The sequence below is a fragment of the Cydia pomonella genome, chromosome 15, assembly GCF_033807575.1.
Source record: "Cydia pomonella isolate Wapato2018A chromosome 15, ilCydPomo1, whole genome shotgun sequence".
NCBI classification, from domain to species: Eukaryota; Metazoa; Arthropoda; class Insecta; order Lepidoptera; family Tortricidae; genus Cydia; species Cydia pomonella.
In genome coordinates, this window is record NC_084717.1 from 16,285,384 (window position 1) to 16,306,521 (window position 21,138).

At 36.9% G+C, this 21,138-nt stretch overlaps 1 long non-coding RNA gene across 1 annotated transcript; it reads right to left on the reverse strand.

Annotated features, from left to right (window-relative positions):
- Window positions 1–1,410: 1,410 nt before the first annotated feature.
- On the reverse strand, window positions 1,411–21,004 carry LOC133525991 (uncharacterized). The gene is made up of 4 exons (XR_009800656.1): window positions 19,025–21,004; window positions 4,426–4,596; window positions 3,228–3,378; window positions 1,411–2,782 (listed from the first exon to the last, which is right to left on the reverse strand). It is a non-coding gene; the product is annotated as an uncharacterized LOC133525991 (long non-coding RNA).
- Window positions 21,005–21,138: the final 134 nt, after the last annotated feature.

Consider the following 21,138-nt stretch of genomic DNA (forward strand, 5'->3'; position numbering starts at 1 on the left):
TTTAGACGGTTCAAGAACTTGCATGCAATATTCAATACATTGCTATAATTAAAGAGTTCAATGAATTTAGTCGATCGACCAAATACCGCAATATAACGAAAATCGCATGCAAGTTATTAAGTTCTAAACCGTCTAAATGGGGCCTTAGGGGTTATGCCTCGCGCCACCTAGCGGAGATCGTCAGAAAAGAGCAGTTGGCAGCGGAGGTTGTAATACAGCCGACTATTTTTCGAGAATTCTCTTTGCACGTAGATACCGTTACAACCACGGAGGGTGAATACTAAATGCTAGAGGGCGCTGAATTTCGAAATATGTTTGTTAAACATATTAAAGCATAAATATTAAATATTACAGGACATTATTATACAAATTGACTAACATGTTTCACAAAGTCTGAGTAAAGTATTGGATAGCTAATTAACACATAAATTACCTGCCAGATAAAATAACTTAAGTTGTAAATGTATTTATCTACAGATAATCTTTTTTGAAGATAGTGAACCGCTAATGATGACTTTATTTATCAGATAAGTGGCAAGTAGCTTATTCAGAACTTTACTTGAATATTGTGTAACTGACCCGAAGTCCCACAGTGAGCTCAATAAAGTTTGTGCTGCGGGTACTTACTCGTAGACGATATAAATATGTACATATTTATAAATAATTAAATACAAAGAATACACCCATGACTCAGGAACAAAATATCCTTGCTCATTCACACAAATAAATCCCCCTACCTGTATTTGAACCCGGCACCATCGGCTTCGTAGGCAACCATGCCTTCTCGTAGGCACTTCCCGAGTACCCATTAGACCAGACAGGTCGTCCATAATAACATATAGGTACTTATTCTTATTATTGTACTGACTGTACTGTTTCAGCTTTTATTTCAAGAAAACGCCTTGCATTCCGACTAAAGCTAAAATGCCAAAATAACTGTTATGCTTTTAACAGTCTTTAAGTATTATGACTTACGAGATCCATCTGGGAGTCTAGATCTTTGAAATGAAACTACTAAAGAAGGCCAGAACGGAACTCCTCAACAACAAGTATTTTACGTTCGGTGATTAGGTTTCTTTGTGAAGGCTGCTAACTTATGCTTATAAAAGTGCTCGAATCAAAGTATTTTTTTATTTATTTTTATTTAGGATTAGGTACCAACAGATAATACATCTTACATGCTCTTAAATCTATATGACAATCAGGACTGATGCTTATCTAATTATAGGTAACCACATCTTATATAAGTGTCTTCTACCAGTGAACATGCAGTAATCTTACGGTTAAATTAATTAGTACCAGTACATTACATTAACTAATGCTATTCGTACAACTAGGATGATGGTAAATAGTTGATAACAATTATTAACTACTTATATACAAATATTTTATATAAATAAGTAAAACTCATTGTGAAGACTGCACAACAATAAAAATAAATTTTATTCTAAATTTGCAAAGGTACATTAATGCTTACAAACTACAATTGACAAATTCAAATCTGCAAGGCAGTTTTCGTCAGGTGGGTACAATCATAAATCAGCAACAGGCGTCGTCGCCACTGAAGAGACCCGGCCGGCCGGGAATAGCTTGAGATAGTACATAGGATAGGTTTGTTTATAATAAACAGCATAAAGCCACGACTGTGTAAATGTACTTATATGTACGTGTTTGCTTTCTCAACCCGTAAGTCCTCTTTCTCCCACATCTGAGATTAGCTCGGGAAACCTCTCCAGCCCTTCAGGCCGAGAGGATATGTGAGTTTTTCGCAGGCAGCACATCACATTTCAATTCATAAAAAAATGTTTTTTTTTTTTTAATTAAGTCCTTGTGCATCTTAAATAAATAAATAAATAAATATTATAGGACATTATTACACAAACTGACTAAGTCCCACAGTAAGCTCAATAAGGCTTGTGTTGAGGGTACTTAGACAACGATATATATAATATATAAATATTTATAAATACTTAAATACATAGAAAACACCCATGACTCAGGAACAAATATCCATGCTCATCACACGAATAAATGCCCTTACCAGGATTTGAACCCGGGACCATCGGCTTCATAGGCACTACCCACGAGGCCAGACCGGTCGTTTTTCGTAATCTTATTTGTGCACTTTATCCAGGGAAAAACTGTATAAGCAATATATTTGAGGGTTAGTGTGGATTTTACCGTAAGATTAGTAAGATCGCACGAAAAACTGCGAATACTTAAATGGTGGTCAAAAACCTAGAGTCCTCATAAGGCATATTAATAACTATAACCGGTTGGATATTCGGATGAACAGCTGTACTATACGGATAAGATGGTCGCAGATGTCTAAATTAATGCGTGTTAGTTAATGATTGTCAGTTTCTTTCAATCGCGCGGTATTCTTTCTATCAGTTGGATAACGCCATCCATCGTACTTCTGGAGAAGAATGCAGCAGATGTACGAAGCATCAGATTTAGGTACACAGTATAAGGACGGTTATGTGCGTTGTTAGCATTCCGCGCGCCTACGAAAGGTCCAACGCATAGCTCGCTCTTCAGTTGTCTCCCGGTCGCGATTGTGTGAATACACGTTCATAATCAAGTACTCCTGCGTGTCTTATTACATACTCCCAGATACCCCTATACACAGTCAAATAGATGTTTCATCCAGATACGTTAAATTGGAGGTTCGTAGTCCGTCCTCGTTTCCATGGTCTTGTCCAAGCCGATGTATCCATGGGCTTGGCTTTGTTCTTGTAGGTCCAACATAACGCCGCGCATTATCAGGACCCTCGAATAACTGAAAAACGAAAGAAACGGATCAATATCTAATAATTGTGATTACAGAGATTAGTCTGTTTTCTCAGTCTACCCCGTGATGTCTAAGCGAGAGCGAGTCTCCGTTCATTTTCTTTTTCATGTCACTTTATGATGTCACTGTAAATGTTGTAAGTACCTAGTTGGGCCTAGCTTAGGTACTTAATACATTTTTGAATATTGAATTTGGAAGCTTCGGCAAAATGCTTTCGTAAATATAAGTATCTGTATTTTTTTCTATACAGTTTACATTTCTCAACCGATTCTCATTAAATTTGGTGAGCATGTTAAGTATCTATATATATATATATATATATCGTGACGAAATGGCGGAGCTGGTTCGCGAGGTCTATAACCCACAGAACCATTTTTCTATATTGTATTTCCAGAAATGGTGCAGTTTCTATTAAAAAACGCAATATACTTACCTATTATTATTAAGACGAAAACTGTCCAAACAATTCTTAGCTCATGGAACAAATAAGGTGATGGTTTGTAGGCAATTGCAGTCACGGAACACAAAATGGCACACATTACGGCTCCGAGGTACAAAAAAATCTTGAGCAGCTTCACTTTTTTCTGTAACATAATAATCATAAATAAATACGGCTTATTGATAAATTACATTGGTTCAAAGCAGTCATGAAAATAAATTAAAGTCACGGCTATCAAACTTATTTGTTAAAAATTTGTCTTAACAATTTTTCTCCAAAGCACTGCGAAAACTAGTTTTGACTGAAATAATCCAGTTAAAACTAGTTTTCACCAAGAAGTTTCGGAAAACTAGTTTTAATACTTTTAATTAGTGATAACGCGTTTTCACCACGTCGTGTCGTAAACTGTCACAAAAAAACACGTTTTTCCTAGAAATGGATTTTCACGGTAACATTTTGACTGTGATCACAACTTCTTTTTTTACAATTTTGATTCTAAATATAATTTCTTGTCGAGACTTTCAGCCTTATTTGATCGTGCATTGATATCAGATTGATATCTGAATCAGGTCTCGGTCGGAACAGGTTTTTCAAACCCCTAAATAGCCCAACATTTTTAATTATTTTATGATATTTATGTAGGACTGAATCATGTACTTAGGTAACAACTTCGTATAAACCAAAAAACTAAAAAGAACGTAATAATACCGGTTTTTTATGAAGAAAAAACCGGTTCCGAGGCTTGATCTGATTCATGTTAGTTAGTTATTCGGCGTCTCGCCTGCGCCAATCACAGTCATGTACCGACTAGTACTAGTTAAATGCACGGTAAATAACATGATTTAAATATCATTCTGATATCAGTGTAACTTACGAATCGGCCTGTATCTCTAATAAACAAGACTCGGACAAACGCCCGTCATTTTGAAAACATAACCAAAGGACCCATTTATGAGTCGAAGATGTTCGTTCACCGTCGGAAGTCATTGGAGCATATTTTATCGTTGACATTGGTACAAGGAAGTCTCTGCTCGTTCGCCACGTTCGACGTGTTGCCTCCCTGTCATGCTTACGTACTAATTTAAAAGTGCGACAGAGAGGCGACACGTCGAACGTGGTTCGCGGTAGGCCCTCAGGGTTATGTTTTCATAATAACAGGCGTTTTTCCGAGCCATGTTAATAAAATACTCACCCCAAGAGTAGCCACTATGACAAGCAAGTTGTACACGATATCGGTTAGTAATGCCGAAGAGAATATCAACATTTTAATATCTTTAAACACAGAGACGCGACTTACTCCTGACATTGCGTCTATAAGCATTATTCCCAAATACATGATAATTAGCATAATTACGGTGGAACCCTGAAACAATAATAATTACATAAGTAACACAAAAGAAAGAAGCATATTGGCCAGAGGGCCTACCGTGAACACCGTAATTTGCAAATTGCGGGCGTCTTTCTCGGTCTTACGCCTATTACGCCTTAATTGGAGTAAAACAGAAAGATGCTCGCAACTTGTCGGGTATCTTGCAAGATATATTGACCCACTTCCGGGTTTCCGATGAAGCTGAAAATTTGATAAATCGGGTGACAATGCAATATTATCTGGTAGAGTCTGTTCGGAAAGAAAAGAGTCGTGACTCTTCTCTTTCCGCACTCCGCACAGACTCTAAGAAAGGTACAGTCAGCGATACAAGCCTGTACCAAAAATATTTTTTTGCCAAAAACTTATTTTTAGTTTCAAACCTTGGTTTAGAAGGTATTATTTTTGGAAATAGACATATATTTTCTTCGTGACGCGAAAACGGCCAATTCATGCCATGGAGTGGCCAACGATAATCGCAAAACCTTTGATAATGCGGATAGTCCATATTTCATTTTCAAATGTGGGTCAATTCCCTAGAAATTAACTGCATAAAAGCTACACAAAAGACACAAATGATATGTTATAGTTGGTGTCATCCACGATGACGCGCAGATTTGTCAAATCTAACCTTTAATAACATGACAATACGAGTGAAGGCACGCGTCTTCGTGAATGACACGATCTATACAGTAAGTAAACAAATGACGTCATCACAAGCTGCATATTCAAACATTAATTAAATACATATATGAAAACAAGGACATTGCAATATTGCCTATAAAATATAAAAATATTATTTACAAAAAACGAATATCAAGCAAAACTTTTTTTTTTATTGAAGTGAAAATTTCTTTAGCGGCGCTGTGCATTTTTTGTGATGGGGAAAAAATGTTAAGCTCGCGTCAGGTGTCACGTGACCGTCAGATTGAAAATTCGTAAGAAGAATGTCATCGAAGCCTGGTTACTTTTTTTTTTATTTTATTTAAATACACAATAAGATTTATTTAAATAAACATAAAGCAGTAGCATCAACTTCTGCGAGTACATGCACAACAATTGGCGATGCTGGCTCTTCGTCTGCAACCTACTGCTTTATGTTTATACACTAAAAGCCGACACTTACCACACAATAAATCATTTATGCAAATTAACATATTACTGCATTTGCTATATAAATCAGCCTCTTGCTCTGTTTCTATACATTTTTGTTTCCCACGGATATTTTTTAATGTTTTTTTACAAGACTTGCATTTAATGTTTTCCATTTTCCACATTGATGTAAGTAAAAGGGGTAGATATGTGACGTTAATAGTTGACAAAACTAAAATCTGGTCCAGCACCCATTCATTTGCAAATACTGCACACCATTATAATGTACATGTGCACAACGAGCAACAAGGATAACCAAATATAGTTAACAGTGCTGCGCAAGCGAGACCCCTATATTTTGCGTATTCCTCGAGGTGCAACAGAGAAAAACTAATAACATTATACAAATGTGTAGGCGAGACGTACATACTTCTTACATTGTCGTCTTAAAGTGATATTAAGTCATTTCGATTTTTAAAAAATATCAATGATTTGATATTACCTAATCTTAGACCGTCTCTCTCAAGCAAATATCTGAGCGAGCGAGTTACACTGAGATTAATATCAAATTATTGACTATCATATTTTTAAAGCATGAAATTGACCCTCATTTTTTACTTCTGAAACCCTGGTCGACTATTCACTATGTTCAACTAACGTGTCGCCTCGAGAAAACCAGTATAACGATATGATCTCAGTTGATAGGGATCTCGAGGTTTCAGGGTTTCACTTCTGATGGTTTTTCGGAAAAGACAGGTACGCTTGACAAGAGACAATATTGTAATCACTGGTAATTCGTAGTTACTCCTGGTATTTATATATTCCAATCGTTCGCCGAGCGCACGACTCAAGAGAACCAATATAAAAGTGTGAACCTTGTTTATTCATAGTTACGATACGTATACGGATTCACTTATATTGGACAAGTTGTAAGTCATGGGAATAAGCGCCTTCAACGTCGGTCTTTATTAGGTAGCGTCAGGAAACAAATATTTATAAAATATATACGAAATTAAAATAAAAAAAAGACGTGTGGCACTCGGGGACTGCCGCGGTAAAGCTATTGCATAGCATTTTGTATCAACTTATGCAATTATAATTATTTATTTATTTTATTTATGCAGTATTTCTTTTTCTTTGATATTAATACCACCATAACCAACCACCAGTGAACCAGTATAACGATATGATCTCAGTTGATAGGGATCTCGAGGTTTCACTTCTGATGGTTTTTCGGAAAAGACAAGTACGCTTGACAAGAGATAATGTAAACACTGGTAATTCGTAGTTACTCCTGGTATTTATATATTCCAATCGTTCACCGAGCGCACGACTCAAGATAACCAATATAAAAGTGTGAACCTTGTTTATTCATAGTTACGATACGTATACGGATTCACTTATATTGGACAAGTTGTAAGTCATGGGAATAAGCGCCTTCGCCTGTTTTAGAGTGAGGGAACTAGCACGAAAAACTGACTTATAAACTCGACGCCAAAGCGGCAAACGCTTTCTAATTCAAAAGTTATAATGTGTTGACGGACTTGCCTTGTAGACGGTCTTGCCCACAGTGACCTTATATTAAAATAAAAACCGGTTACATTCTATAGTTTCAAGGAATAGGAGCACATGATTTAAAAAGTTGCATTATTTATAAAAAAAATTGCTGACTCGGGCATGCATGCACTGCATGAAGCGGGCATGCCTACTTGACACTCGGATAAACGTGTTTCTCACATGGGTAATGCATTATTTAGCTGTCGCACTCACTCAATAACAAGGAAATTTTTAATTTTATTTAGAAAAAATATGTTTTCAAATGTTATAATAGTACTTACGAATGAAAAGTGATACCGTGAGCTTTGTTTTTGTGCTTGGAGCTATTGAAGCACTGGAAAAAGGCGCAACACGGCATTCTTTGGCAATATTTTATCGAATTTGATGACAATGTTGACACTTCAGCGTCACCCATACGACTAATTCAATATAGGTCCCGGAACCTATATTTTGTGGCTCACGATCGACCGCCTGGTACCTCATCTACCCCTATTACGTACATCAATGATACATACAGATTACTATAAACAGCTGCTTATGTATTTGTCCGATTTCGGAGCAGCTCGTCTCGATTCGTGCGAGTTTCGTAGAGTAGTACCATAGAAATAGGATAGTATAGAACGACTGTCAAACTTCAAAAGTGTGACCAAAAATGAAATGCAAGTGTGTGCGTAAATTGTCTATGTGCGAACAAAAATAGTGATGTCATGTTACAACATATTAATAATCTATCGATGTTTAACTGCTTTATCGACTACTTTTTCAAATGTGTTTGTTTTTATAAAAAATGTAATAGGTATGAGTATTATTACTACTATTAGACCTTATTAGCGCCTTTAGTACCTTTAATTTTCTTTTACAGCGGACGCATAGTAAATAACAATACTGATAGTGATAACCGAGGCTACAGTTACAGTCGTTTCAGTCAGCATCAAAATGGTCAAATATATAGGTACACATGTGTCACAATGGTCAAATATATATTGTTACTTATTTTACAGTACATATGGAGCTACTTTACCGCACTAGTGCGATAATTAGCACATTACGTAACTATATCGAACATTTTAAGGGCCATATGTATTGTAATACATTTGCGAATAGTTAATTCGAAACTCGTGTCGACTTAAAATCGTATCGCCACTCATTGCGATTTTTTATTTTTCTCACCTGGTTTGGTGTTCTGGGACGTTTACTTACTTACTACTTACTCCGTTGGCTCAGCGACCCAAAATGAGACTTGGCCTCCGACACAAGACAGCGCCACTTTTCTCGGTCCTGTGCGACCTCTCGCCAATTGTCGACTCGAAGCTCGCGCAGATCCGCCTCCACCATGTCGCTCCAGCGATACCTAGGGCGTCCGATAGGACGTCCTGCTAGGCGACCCAGGTACGCTCTTTTTACGTTTTTTCGTTTTTACTTGACTAAATTACTAACGTAGTCCGATCAAGCATTATGGAACCCGGCGCTGTCGGTAAAGCAGGTGACTCGCGTTGATAAAGCAGGTTTCTGTCGTATGCGGGTGTGAGTGGTGTAACATGTGCAATGTCGTTAACACAAACACATGCTAAGTGTTAACAGTAGGCGCAAATAGTTGACTTACCAAAGAAAATTTGAAATTCGCGCCTTTTCCGCCTGACAAGTTGGGTTGGGTGTGTATACGCTGTCTTGTGTTTCCTTGTGTTAGCGGCAAAGCCGTGGAAAAGTGGTTAAAATGTAAGTAATGTGTTGGAAAGTGAAGTTTAAATTTATCGCTGAACATGTGCATCTTCAAAAAAGGTATTATAACAATCGTTATTATTTTACGTCGGTTATAAAGGTTAATATCTTAATGATGTCTTGTGAACAACTAATTCCATACCTACTAATATACCGACAAGTTATCGATACAGTCATATGAACATTTTGTCAAGCCCTAGCGTAAAGTAACAGTTTAGGTTTTTACACAAAATATTCTAAATTATTGACTAATATCATGAAATATTAACACACAATTGAAGAAAAACTTATAATGAACTGTATAAATTGGCTTTTTACACTTTTTATGCTGTTAATTTGATATAATATCGTTACGAAAATTTCGCTACGATTATCATAATTACCTGTGAAATGAGTATTTCCCTGGGTTTTTTGGCCCTGAAACACAACAATCCGGCACACAACATGACACCATCTTCACTAAATTACTTACTTAATATTTATTTTTGATTTTGATTCTCGTATATTTTTAACGTTAAAAAATACGGCAATATGATTTTGGCCGCCTCGGCCGCCTTCGAATTCAAAAAATGGTTACGTTTTCTCATATGTAGTCTGCCTCTTTCACACTCGTGGCTTGTTCATATACGTGATGGCTTCCCTTTCGCACACTTCATCTGTCTGTCAAGCGAAGCGTATGACAAGTCTCTGAGTAGTACAATACGTCTAATCGCACGCACACAACGCCGTGTCGAAGACTGACGAACTGAAACGACGTTAGACGAAGTGGGGAGCGTGAGGTTTTTTCGTTACGGAATTTCTGGATTCGGTCCCCGCGCTCAAGGCCCGCGATAGAAGCTATGCAATAGCTTAAAAAGACGTGTGGCACTCGGGGACTGCCGCGGTAAAGCTATTGCATAGCATTTTGTATCAACTTATGCAATTATAATTATTTATTTATTTTATTTATGCAGTATTTCTTTTTCTTTGATATTAATACCACCATAACCAACCACCAGTGAACCAGTATAACGATATGATCTCAGTTGATAGGGATCTCGAGGTTTCACTTCTGATGGTTTTTCGGAAAAGACAAGTACGCTTGACAAGAGATAATGTAAACACTGGTAATTCGTAGTTACTCCTGGTATTTATATATTCCAATCGTTCACCGAGCGCACGACTCAAGATAACCAATATAAAAGTGTGAACCTTGTTTATTCATAGTTACGATACGTATACGGATTCACTTATATTGGACAAGTTGTAAGTCATGGGAATAAGCGCCTTCGCCTGTTTTAGAGTGAGGGAACTAGCACGAAAAACTGACTTATAAACTCGACGCCAAAGCGGCAAACGCTTTCTAATTCAAAAGTTATAATGTGTTGACGGACTTGCCTTGTAGACGGTCTTGCCCACAGTGACCTTATATTAAAATAAAAACCGGTTACATTCTATAGTTTCAAGGAATAGGAGCACATGATTTAAAAAGTTGCATTATTTATAAAAAAAATTGCTGACTCGGGCATGCATGCACTGCATGAAGCGGGCATGCCTACTTGACACTCGGATAAACGTGTTTCTCACATGGGTAATGCATTATTTAGCTGTCGCACTCACTCAATAACAAGGAAATTTTTAATTTTATTTAGAAAAAATATGTTTTCAAATGTTATAATAGTACTTACGAATGAAAAGTGATACCGTGAGCTTTGTTTTTGTGCTTGGAGCTATTGAAGCACTGGAAAAAGGCGCAACACGGCATTCTTTGGCAATATTTTATCGAATTTGATGACAATGTTGACACTTCAGCGTCACCCATACGACTAATTCAATATAGGTCCCGGAACCTATATTTTGTGGCTCACGATCGACCGCCTGGTACCTCATCTACCCCTATTACGTACATCAATGATACATACAGATTACTATAAACAGCTGCTTATGTATTTGTCCGATTTCGGAGCAGCTCGTCTCGATTCGTGCGAGTTTCGTAGAGTAGTACCATAGAAATAGGATAGTATAGAACGACTGTCAAACTTCAAAAGTGTGACCAAAAATGAAATGCAAGTGTGTGCGTAAATTGTCTATGTGCGAACAAAAATAGTGATGTCATGTTACAACATATTAATAATCTATCGATGTTTAACTGCTTTATCGACTACTTTTTCAAATGTGTTTGTTTTTATAAAAAATGTAATAGGTATGAGTATTATTACTACTATTAGACCTTATTAGCGCCTTTAGTACCTTTAATTTTCTTTTACAGCGGACGCATAGTAAATAACAATACTGATAGTGATAACCGAGGCTACAGTTACAGTCGTTTCAGTCAGCATCAAAATGGTCAAATATATAGGTACACATGTGTCACAATGGTCAAATATATATTGTTACTTATTTTACAGTACATATGGAGCTACTTTACCGCACTAGTGCGATAATTAGCACATTACGTAACTATATCGAACATTTTAAGGGCCATATGTATTGTAATACATTTGCGAATAGTTAATTCGAAACTCGTGTCGACTTAAAATCGTATCGCCACTCATTGCGATTTTTTATTTTTCTCACCTGGTTTGGTGTTCTGGGACGTTTACTTACTTACTACTTACTCCGTTGGCTCAGCGACCCAAAATGAGACTTGGCCTCCGACACAAGACAGCGCCACTTTTCTCGGTCCTGTGCGACCTCTCGCCAATTGTCGACTCGAAGCTCGCGCAGATCCGCCTCCACCATGTCGCTCCAGCGATACCTAGGGCGTCCGATAGGACGTCCTGCTAGGCGACCCAGGTACGCTCTTTTTACGTTTTTTCGTTTTTACTTGACTAAATTACTAACGTAGTCCGATCAAGCATTATGGAACCCGGCGCTGTCGGTAAAGCAGGTGACTCGCGTTGATAAAGCAGGTTTCTGTCGTATGCGGGTGTGAGTGGTGTAACATGTGCAATGTCGTTAACACAAACACATGCTAAGTGTTAACAGTAGGCGCAAATAGTTGACTTACCAAAGAAAATTTGAAATTCGCGCCTTTTCCGCCTGACAAGTTGGGTTGGGTGTGTATACGCTGTCTTGTGTTTCCTTGTGTTAGCGGCAAAGCCGTGGAAAAGTGGTTAAAATGTAAGTAATGTGTTGGAAAGTGAAGTTTAAATTTATCGCTGAACATGTGCATCTTCAAAAAAGGTATTATAACAATCGTTATTATTTTACGTCGGTTATAAAGGTTAATATCTTAATGATGTCTTGTGAACAACTAATTCCATACCTACTAATATACCGACAAGTTATCGATACAGTCATATGAACATTTTGTCAAGCCCTAGCGTAAAGTAACAGTTTAGGTTTTTACACAAAATATTCTAAATTATTGACTAATATCATGAAATATTAACACACAATTGAAGAAAAACTTATAATGAACTGTATAAATTGGCTTTTTACACTTTTTATGCTGTTAATTTGATATAATATCGTTACGAAAATTTCGCTACGATTATCATAATTACCTGTGAAATGAGTATTTCCCTGGGTTTTTTGGCCCTGAAACACAACAATCCGGCACACAACATGACACCATCTTCACTAAATTACTTACTTAATATTTATTTTTGATTTTGATTCTCGTATATTTTTAACGTTAAAAAATACGGCAATATGATTTTGGCCGCCTCGGCCGCCTTCGAATTCAAAAAATGGTTACGTTTTCTCATATGTAGTCTGCCTCTTTCACACTCGTGGCTTGTTCATATACGTGATGGCTTCCCTTTCGCACACTTCATCTGTCTGTCAAGCGAAGCGTATGACAAGTCTCTGAGTAGTACAATACGTCTAATCGCACGCACACAACGCCGTGTCGAAGACTGACGAACTGAAACGACGTTAGACGAAGTGGGGAGCGTGAGGTTTTTTCGTTACGGAATTTCTGGATTCGGTCCCCGCGCTCAAGGCCCGCGATAGAAGCTATGCAATAGCTTAATAGGCACTTTATTTATTTTATGGAAAACAAATTTTTTTTCGCTAACACACTAAATAAAATATGTAAAACCGATAGTTTATCTATACAATTAAAAAAAATATGCGTAGAGGGCGGTATAAAAAAGAAAATTATAATGTATGGAGAGAAAAAAATTGTATCAAAAACGAAACCGAACATCATTTTTAATTTTCACAATTCAATCGCTAGGCATTTCCACTGCTGCAGCTCGTTTTAAAATAGAAATAAGTTAAAGTTTTTTCTCTAAACATAATAGTTTTAATTTTTTTAACGTTCATACTCATTTTTAGTAAAAAAAATTGCAAAAAGTTATATTTTTTTAAATCATTCCCTATCGAAGGCGAAATTAGCAATGTCCCACTTTTATCGATTTGAGACGGCAGCGTGCCCTTACATTAGAATGTTCAATTTAAAGTATTCGTTCTGATTTTCATCGTTTTCATTTTCATCACCTTAGTTGCTCTACAAAGAGGACAAATTAAAACAAATAGTCAAACGGTAAATACGTAGTTAGGGAGTTTCGTTCTGTTCATCATCAGCAGTTCCACTACACTAAATGCCAGTTTTTGGATGAAAATGCTTAATTTGTAGACAAAAACTACAACAATCACTATATGTGTACCTATAAGATTTTAGGTGTTCCCTCAATTCTTCATGGATTCCATCATCAGAACTTTGAACCCGGGACAGGACCATCGGCTTCATAGGCAGGGTCACTGCCCACTAGGCCAGACAAGTCGTCATACATTTTACTTGACAAATAGAGATGATTATTATTTATTTCTTTTGTTTATGATAAAAGGAAGTAAATAAATAGGTTAAATTTGATTGATTTCATATCTGTTCTAAATATTTTTTACACAGTTTTCAACATACATAAATACATCTTAAAACTACACTATAACTCGCATATTAAAATTGTAAATCCAAGCTCTGGTTAAAAATGTTGTCCATAGTTTTCCTTGTTGTACAAGTACTATTTAGTAATTTTTGATGGACTATTCCCGATATTTGGGTTTCAAGTTAATGCAAGATATTGTTTTAAAAATACTATCAGAAAAACTGGATTTTTGGTTAACAACCGGTTATTCGTATATTAAAATAAAAACCGGTTACATTCTATAGTTTCAAGGAATAGGAGCACATGATTTAAAAAGTTGCATATTTATAAAAAATTTGCTGACTCTACAATGCATGCTTACTTGACAGTCGGATAAACGTGTTTCTCACATGGGTAATGCATAATTTAGCTGTCGCGCTCACTCAATAACAAGGAAATTTTAAATATTATTTAGAAAAAAATATGTTTTCAAATGTTATAACAGTACTTACGAATGAAAAGTGATACCGTGAGCTTTGTTTTTGTGCTTGGAGCTATTGAGGCACTGGAAAAAGGCGCAACACGGCATTCTTTGGCAATATTTTATCGAATTTGATGACAATGTTGACACTTCAGCGTCACCCGTACGACTAATTCAATATAGGTCCCGGAACCTATATTTTGTGGCTCACGATCGAGCGCCTGGTACCTCATCTACCCCTATTACGTACATCAATGATTTTCCACTACAAAATGCAAAAAACAAATGCAGATAATATTATGTGTCAGATGTTGTCAAAGCTGACACGTCATCGTTGATGTACTTCTATCTGTACATATAATGCCAGTGACTACTTATTGGAGAATCGTTTTTTTTTTTTACATGAAGCACGAACATTTGTGCAAATATTTTTATATGTGTATGTAGTGGGAATTAGTGGCTACTCATGCATATTTTTTTTGGAGGTGTACCTCCGCGAAAAGTAAAAAAGACGTGTGGCACTCGGGGACTGCCGCGGTAAAGCTATTGCATAGCATTTTGTATCAACTTATGCAATTATAATTATTTATTTATTTTATTTATGCAGTATTTCTTTTTCTTTGATATTAATACCACCATAACCAACCACCAGTGAACCAGTATAACGATATGATCTCAGTTGATAGGGATCTCGAGGTTTCACTTCTGATGGTTTTTCGGAAAAGACAAGTACGCTTGACAAGAGATAATGTAAACACTGGTAATTCGTAGTTACTCCTGGTATTTATATATTCCAATCGTTCACCGAGCGCACGACTCAAGATAACCAATATAAAAGTGTGAACCTTGTTTATTCATAGTTACGATACGTATACGGATTCACTTATATTGGACAAGTTGTAAGTCATGGGAATAAGCGCCTTCGCCTGTTTTAGAGTGAGGGAACTAGCACGAAAAACTGACTTATAAACTCGACGCCAAAGCGGCAAACGCTTTCTAATTCAAAAGTTATAATGTGTTGACGGACTTGCCTTGTAGACGGTCTTGCCCACAGTGACCTTATATTAAAATAAAAACCGGTTACATTCTATAGTTTCAAGGAATAGGAGCACATGATTTAAAAAGTTGCATTATTTATAAAAAAAATTGCTGACTCGGGCATGCATGCACTGCATGAAGCGGGCATGCCTACTTGACACTCGGATAAACGTGTTTCTCACATGGGTAATGCATTATTTAGCTGTCGCACTCACTCAATAACAAGGAAATTTTTAATTTTATTTAGAAAAAATATGTTTTCAAATGTTATAATAGTACTTACGAATGAAAAGTGATACCGTGAGCTTTGTTTTTGTGCTTGGAGCTATTGAAGCACTGGAAAAAGGCGCAACACGGCATTCTTTGGCAATATTTTATCGAATTTGATGACAATGTTGACACTTCAGCGTCACCCATACGACTAATTCAATATAGGTCCCGGAACCTATATTTTGTGGCTCACGATCGACCGCCTGGTACCTCATCTACCCCTATTACGTACATCAATGATACATACAGATTACTATAAACAGCTGCTTATGTATTTGTCCGATTTCGGAGCAGCTCGTCTCGATTCGTGCGAGTTTCGTAGAGTAGTACCATAGAAATAGGATAGTATAGAACGACTGTCAAACTTCAAAAGTGTGACCAAAAATGAAATGCAAGTGTGTGCGTAAATTGTCTATGTGCGAACAAAAATAGTGATGTCATGTTACAACATATTAATAATCTATCTATGTTTAACTGCTTTATCGACTACTTTTTCAAATGTGTTTGTTTTTATAAAAAATGTAATAGGTATGAGTATTATTACTACTATTAGACCTTATTAGCGCCTTTAGTACCTTTAATTTTCTTTTACAGCGGACGCATAGTAAATAACAATACTGATAGTGATAACCGAGGCTACAGTTACAGTCGTTTCAGTCAGCATCAAAATGGTCAAATATATAGGTACACATGTGTCACAATGGTCAAATATATATTGTTACTTATTTTACAGTACATATGGAGCTACTTTACCGCACTAGTGCGATAATTAGCACATTACGTAACTATATCGAACATTTTAAGGGCCATATGTATTGTAATACATTTGCGAATAGTTAATTCGAAACTCGTGTCGACTTAAAATCGTATCGCCACTCATTGCGATTTTTTATTTTTCTCACCTGGTTTGGTGTTCTGGGACGTTTACTTACTTACTACTTACTCCGTTGGCTCAGCGACCCAAAATGAGACTTGGCCTCCGACACAAGACAGCGCCACTTTTCTCGGTCCTGTGCGACCTCTCGCCAATTGTCGACTCGAAGCTCGCGCAGATCCGCCTCCACCATGTCGCTCCAGCGATACCTAGGGCGTCCGATAGGACGTCCTGCTAGGCGACCCAGGTACGCTCTTTTTACGTTTTTTCGTTTTTACTTGACTAAATTACTAACGTAGTCCGATCAAGCATTATGGAACCCGGCGCTGTCGGTAAAGCAGGTGACTCGCGTTGATAAAGCAGGTTTCTGTCGTATGCGGGTGTGAGTGGTGTAACATGTGCAATGTCGTTAACACAAACACATGCTAAGTGTTAACAGTAGGCGCAAATAGTTGACTTACCAAAGAAAATTTGAAATTCGCGCCTTTTCCGCCTGACAAGTTGGGTTGGGTGTGTATACGCTGTCTTGTGTTTCCTTGTGTTAGCGGCAAAGCCGTGGAAAAGTGGTTAAAATGTAAGTAATGTGTTGGAAAGTGAAGTTTAAATTTATCGCTGAACATGTGCATCTTCAAAAAAGGTATTATAACAATCGTTATTATTTTACGTCGGTTATAAAGGTTAATATCTTAATGATGTCTTGTGAACAACTAATTCCATACCTACTAATATACCGACAAGTTATCGATACAGTCATATGAACATTTTGTCAAGCCCTAGCGTAAAGTAACAGTTTAGGTTTTTACACAAAATATTCTAAATTATTGACTAATATCATGAAATATTAACACACAATTGAAGAAAAACTTATAATGAACTGTATAAATTGGCTTTTTACACTTTTTATGCTGTTAATTTGATATAATATCGTTACGAAAATTTCGCTACGATTATCATAATTACCTGTGAAATGAGTATTTCCCTGGGTTTTTTGGCCCTGAAACACAACAATCCGGCACACAACATGACACCATCTTCACTAAATTACTTACTTAATATTTATTTTTGATTTTGATTCTCGTATATTTTTAACGTTAAAAAATACGGCAATATGATTTTGGCCGCCTCGGCCGCCTTCGAATTCAAAAAATGGTTACGTTTTCTCATATGTAGTCTGCCTCTTTCACACTCGTGGCTTGTTCATATACGTGATGGCTTCCCTTTCGCACACTTCATCTGTCTGTCAAGCGAAGCGTATGACAAGTCTCTGAGTAGTACAATACGTCTAATCGCACGCACACAACGCCGTGTCGAAGACTGACGAACTGAAACGACGTTAGACGAAGTGGGGAGCGTGAGGTTTTTTCGTTACGGAATTTCTGGATTCGGTCCCCGCGCTCAAGGCCCGCGATAGAAGCTATGCAATAGCTTAAAAAAAAATTGGAAGGAAAACAATATTTTTATTTTTTGCAATGAAGTTTAAGGACAGGATGCTGGTAAAAAATATGAATTTTGTAGTTTTTTTTATTGTTATCAAATATAATTTTGTTTGGTTCATGTAACTTGAATCGTTTATAAAATATGACACTTTCAATGATACCCTAATTATTTTACGTTATCCTGAATAACTCGCAAACAAAAGAGAATCGAGGTCTGATGTTAAGCATGGAGGTTTCTTAGGACCTAACAGTACACTACCAGAAATATCGACAAAATCCGTCGTTGGGGGCACTTCTTGTTCGCTTAGCCTGCTAGACCCTTTGATAAAACATGTACGCGCCGCTTAGGTATAGGGCTTATTACATCCATCCTGCCGCTGGGCTTTCCATCGAAGCCGACGTCGGGCCCGATGACTCTTGCAAAGGTTGTTTTCCTTTTCACGATATGAGTCATGCCAAGATAAGTTGGCAGCGATTTTGACAGCCTGGACAGTGCAGGTGTTATTTTAAACGTCAAACTTCTATCAAATTATGACGTTTACTTAACACTTGCACCGTCTGGGCTATCAAAATCGCTGCCAACTTATCTTGGTCTGACTCTAAGTGTGGTTGCGGGATAAGTGTGACTGAACGCATACCAATCGTTAACGCTCCGTAGCAAACGAAACACAACTGTCACTGTCGCACTAACACGAAAGAGTGATAGAGAGAGATGACTACGTCACGGAGCGTTAACGATTGGCACGTGGGCTCAGCAGCCTGGCCTTCACATTGGGGCCCATTTAGGTGCACATTGATGTCTTTAAACGCAAATAGAAAATGTATAAATTCTCAAAAACACAAATCAATGTATAAACAGGGCTATAACCGCGAAAATCGAAGTTTCTCTGTTACTCTAATTACGTCTTAGTGAGAGTAAAATAGAAAGATCCCCGCAATTTGCGAAGTTCGTTTTTCGCGGTAGGCCCCCTGGCCTTCACATTGAGGCCCGTTTAGGTGCACATTAATTAATGTCTAAATGCAAATAGGAAATGTATAAATTCTTAAAATCAATGTGTAAACATCACCCTATGTCACACTTACCCGTATGCCACACTTATCCAAATTGACCTTACCTTACCTAGCTTATAAAAAGTAGTGTTTTCATGTTTTGATTACTTACCAAAGTGATAGAAGCCCAAACTACAAGTTCAACCCTAGGACTTATACACCTGCAACAATTTTTAATCTTGGACTTGTTATATACTGGACTACGTTCATTCTGCATATTGTCATAATATCTAATACCTAACAAAAAATCTCCAAAATACTTCACTGAATTTAGCACGCGTGTCTATTCGTACACTTTCAACTGCCGACTGGAGCGTCTGTTATTATTAGTATGTATGCGTCATTCCGACGCCAAAACTAGGCAGAGGCAAATAGAGATAATAAAAATACAATATGCAAACTTAAGAGAGATACCATGTATTCGCCCATAAAAAATAAAAAACGTTTTTCCACTTCTACATATTTTCTATTCTCCATGATTTTTAGTATGATAGTGACTATGAAAACTAGGTTTATAGATTTTCTTTTATTTCAAAATTTGCAACACAATAAAAACTAAACCTATACCTAGAATAAGCTGAAGCGATCGACATCAAAATCAAAGTGATTTGTTGAAAATGGTTTCCACCAACTAAATCTTAACAAATCAACTTGATTTTGAGGTCGATCGCTTCAGCATAATATATTCTATATTCATAGGTTGCCTTTTTTTGCAAATTTTGTAAACATTAAACCTCGTTTTTCATTGTGTCAATAATGGTACTAACAAATCAAAAACGTTTTCTCTTTTTGTATGGACGTGGTATACTTCCCTCTTAAGTCTCCACGCGGGCAAATTCCGAACTACTTAAATCACGGCAGCGATATTTAGGCGCCGCCTGTACCAGCAATGCTAACCTAGAGTTATATTTAGTCTGTAGACCTTGAAGGTTATTGGCCTCTCCAAACGTCCCCGATAATCGTATGCGGTTTGCAATACATTGCGGTTTTTGATCGATCGATTGAATTCGTTGGTCCTACTAAGCCGGCAATCATCTAAAATCTCATAACATTTGCAACGTTTGTAGAAGCAGCCATACGTAAACACTGGTATTCCCAGACTATATACGCACGGCGTGTTTTGATATGATATATCGTTGTAGGGGTTCCTAGTGAGTGTTTAAAAGTAAACTAGAATCAAAACAGTGGTATCATTTAATTCATGAAAATTAATTTATAACGAACGACATCGTTTTATTCGCTCGGTAACCTCTGTTACCCAACTTACGTAATCTGCGTACCTGCCTGAAATAGTTATTTGCAACCTCGCCTTTGCCCTCGCAACGCTCGAGATTCCACTTCTCGAACCACTCGCTACGCTCGTGGTTCAATTTTGGAATCTTTCGCTCGGGTATCAATATTAGCACGAGCGGTTAAACAACAACTTTGTCTCCGTGTGAAACACAACATTTTTCACTACACCAACGCGAGAAAAATACTAACTATGAAATACCAAAAAAATTAAACCAAATCAAATCCAAATGAACGTCATTTCATTTCAAAAACATCATTTAAAAGTCAATTCCACCAGCTAACATAAGGAAACAACTCAAAATTTGCATCTGATTACTTTCTCTCACATGTGTATAAAATGCATCTTTCTCATTCGTTTTTGAACAATCAAGAGGGTTCGAGAAGTGGAATCTTGAGCGTTGCGAGGGCAAAGGCGAGGTTGCAAATAACTATTACAGGCAGGTACGCAGATTACGTACGTTGTGTAGGTAACAGAGGTTACCGAGCGATTTTAGGGATATTTTTTTTTTTAGTTGTTTTATTTTATAAGTATTTTACTAATTGTATGTTACTTTAAATTTTTATTTCTTATTATTATTACCTAATGCTTAAATTCAACTATTCGTAAACAAAAACAAGACAAATTACATAATATAACGAAAACAAAGAAGATACTAGGGAATGCAAACCGGTTTTAACCGAAACCGAAAAAACCGGTTAAAACCGGTTTTTTGACGGAAACCCAAAACCGGGTTTTTAGAATTTGAAAAAACCGGTTTCGGTTTTATTCGGTTTTTTTTTACCTAAGTTGCATGTTTTATTCATTATAAGGGTATAAATCGGTCCTAAACCGGTTGAATCGACATCAAATCAAATAATGTGGTGTTGTGTTAGTTTGATCATTTGTAACGCTAAATGAATTTTTACGGTACAAAATACAAAAATACGAAAGAT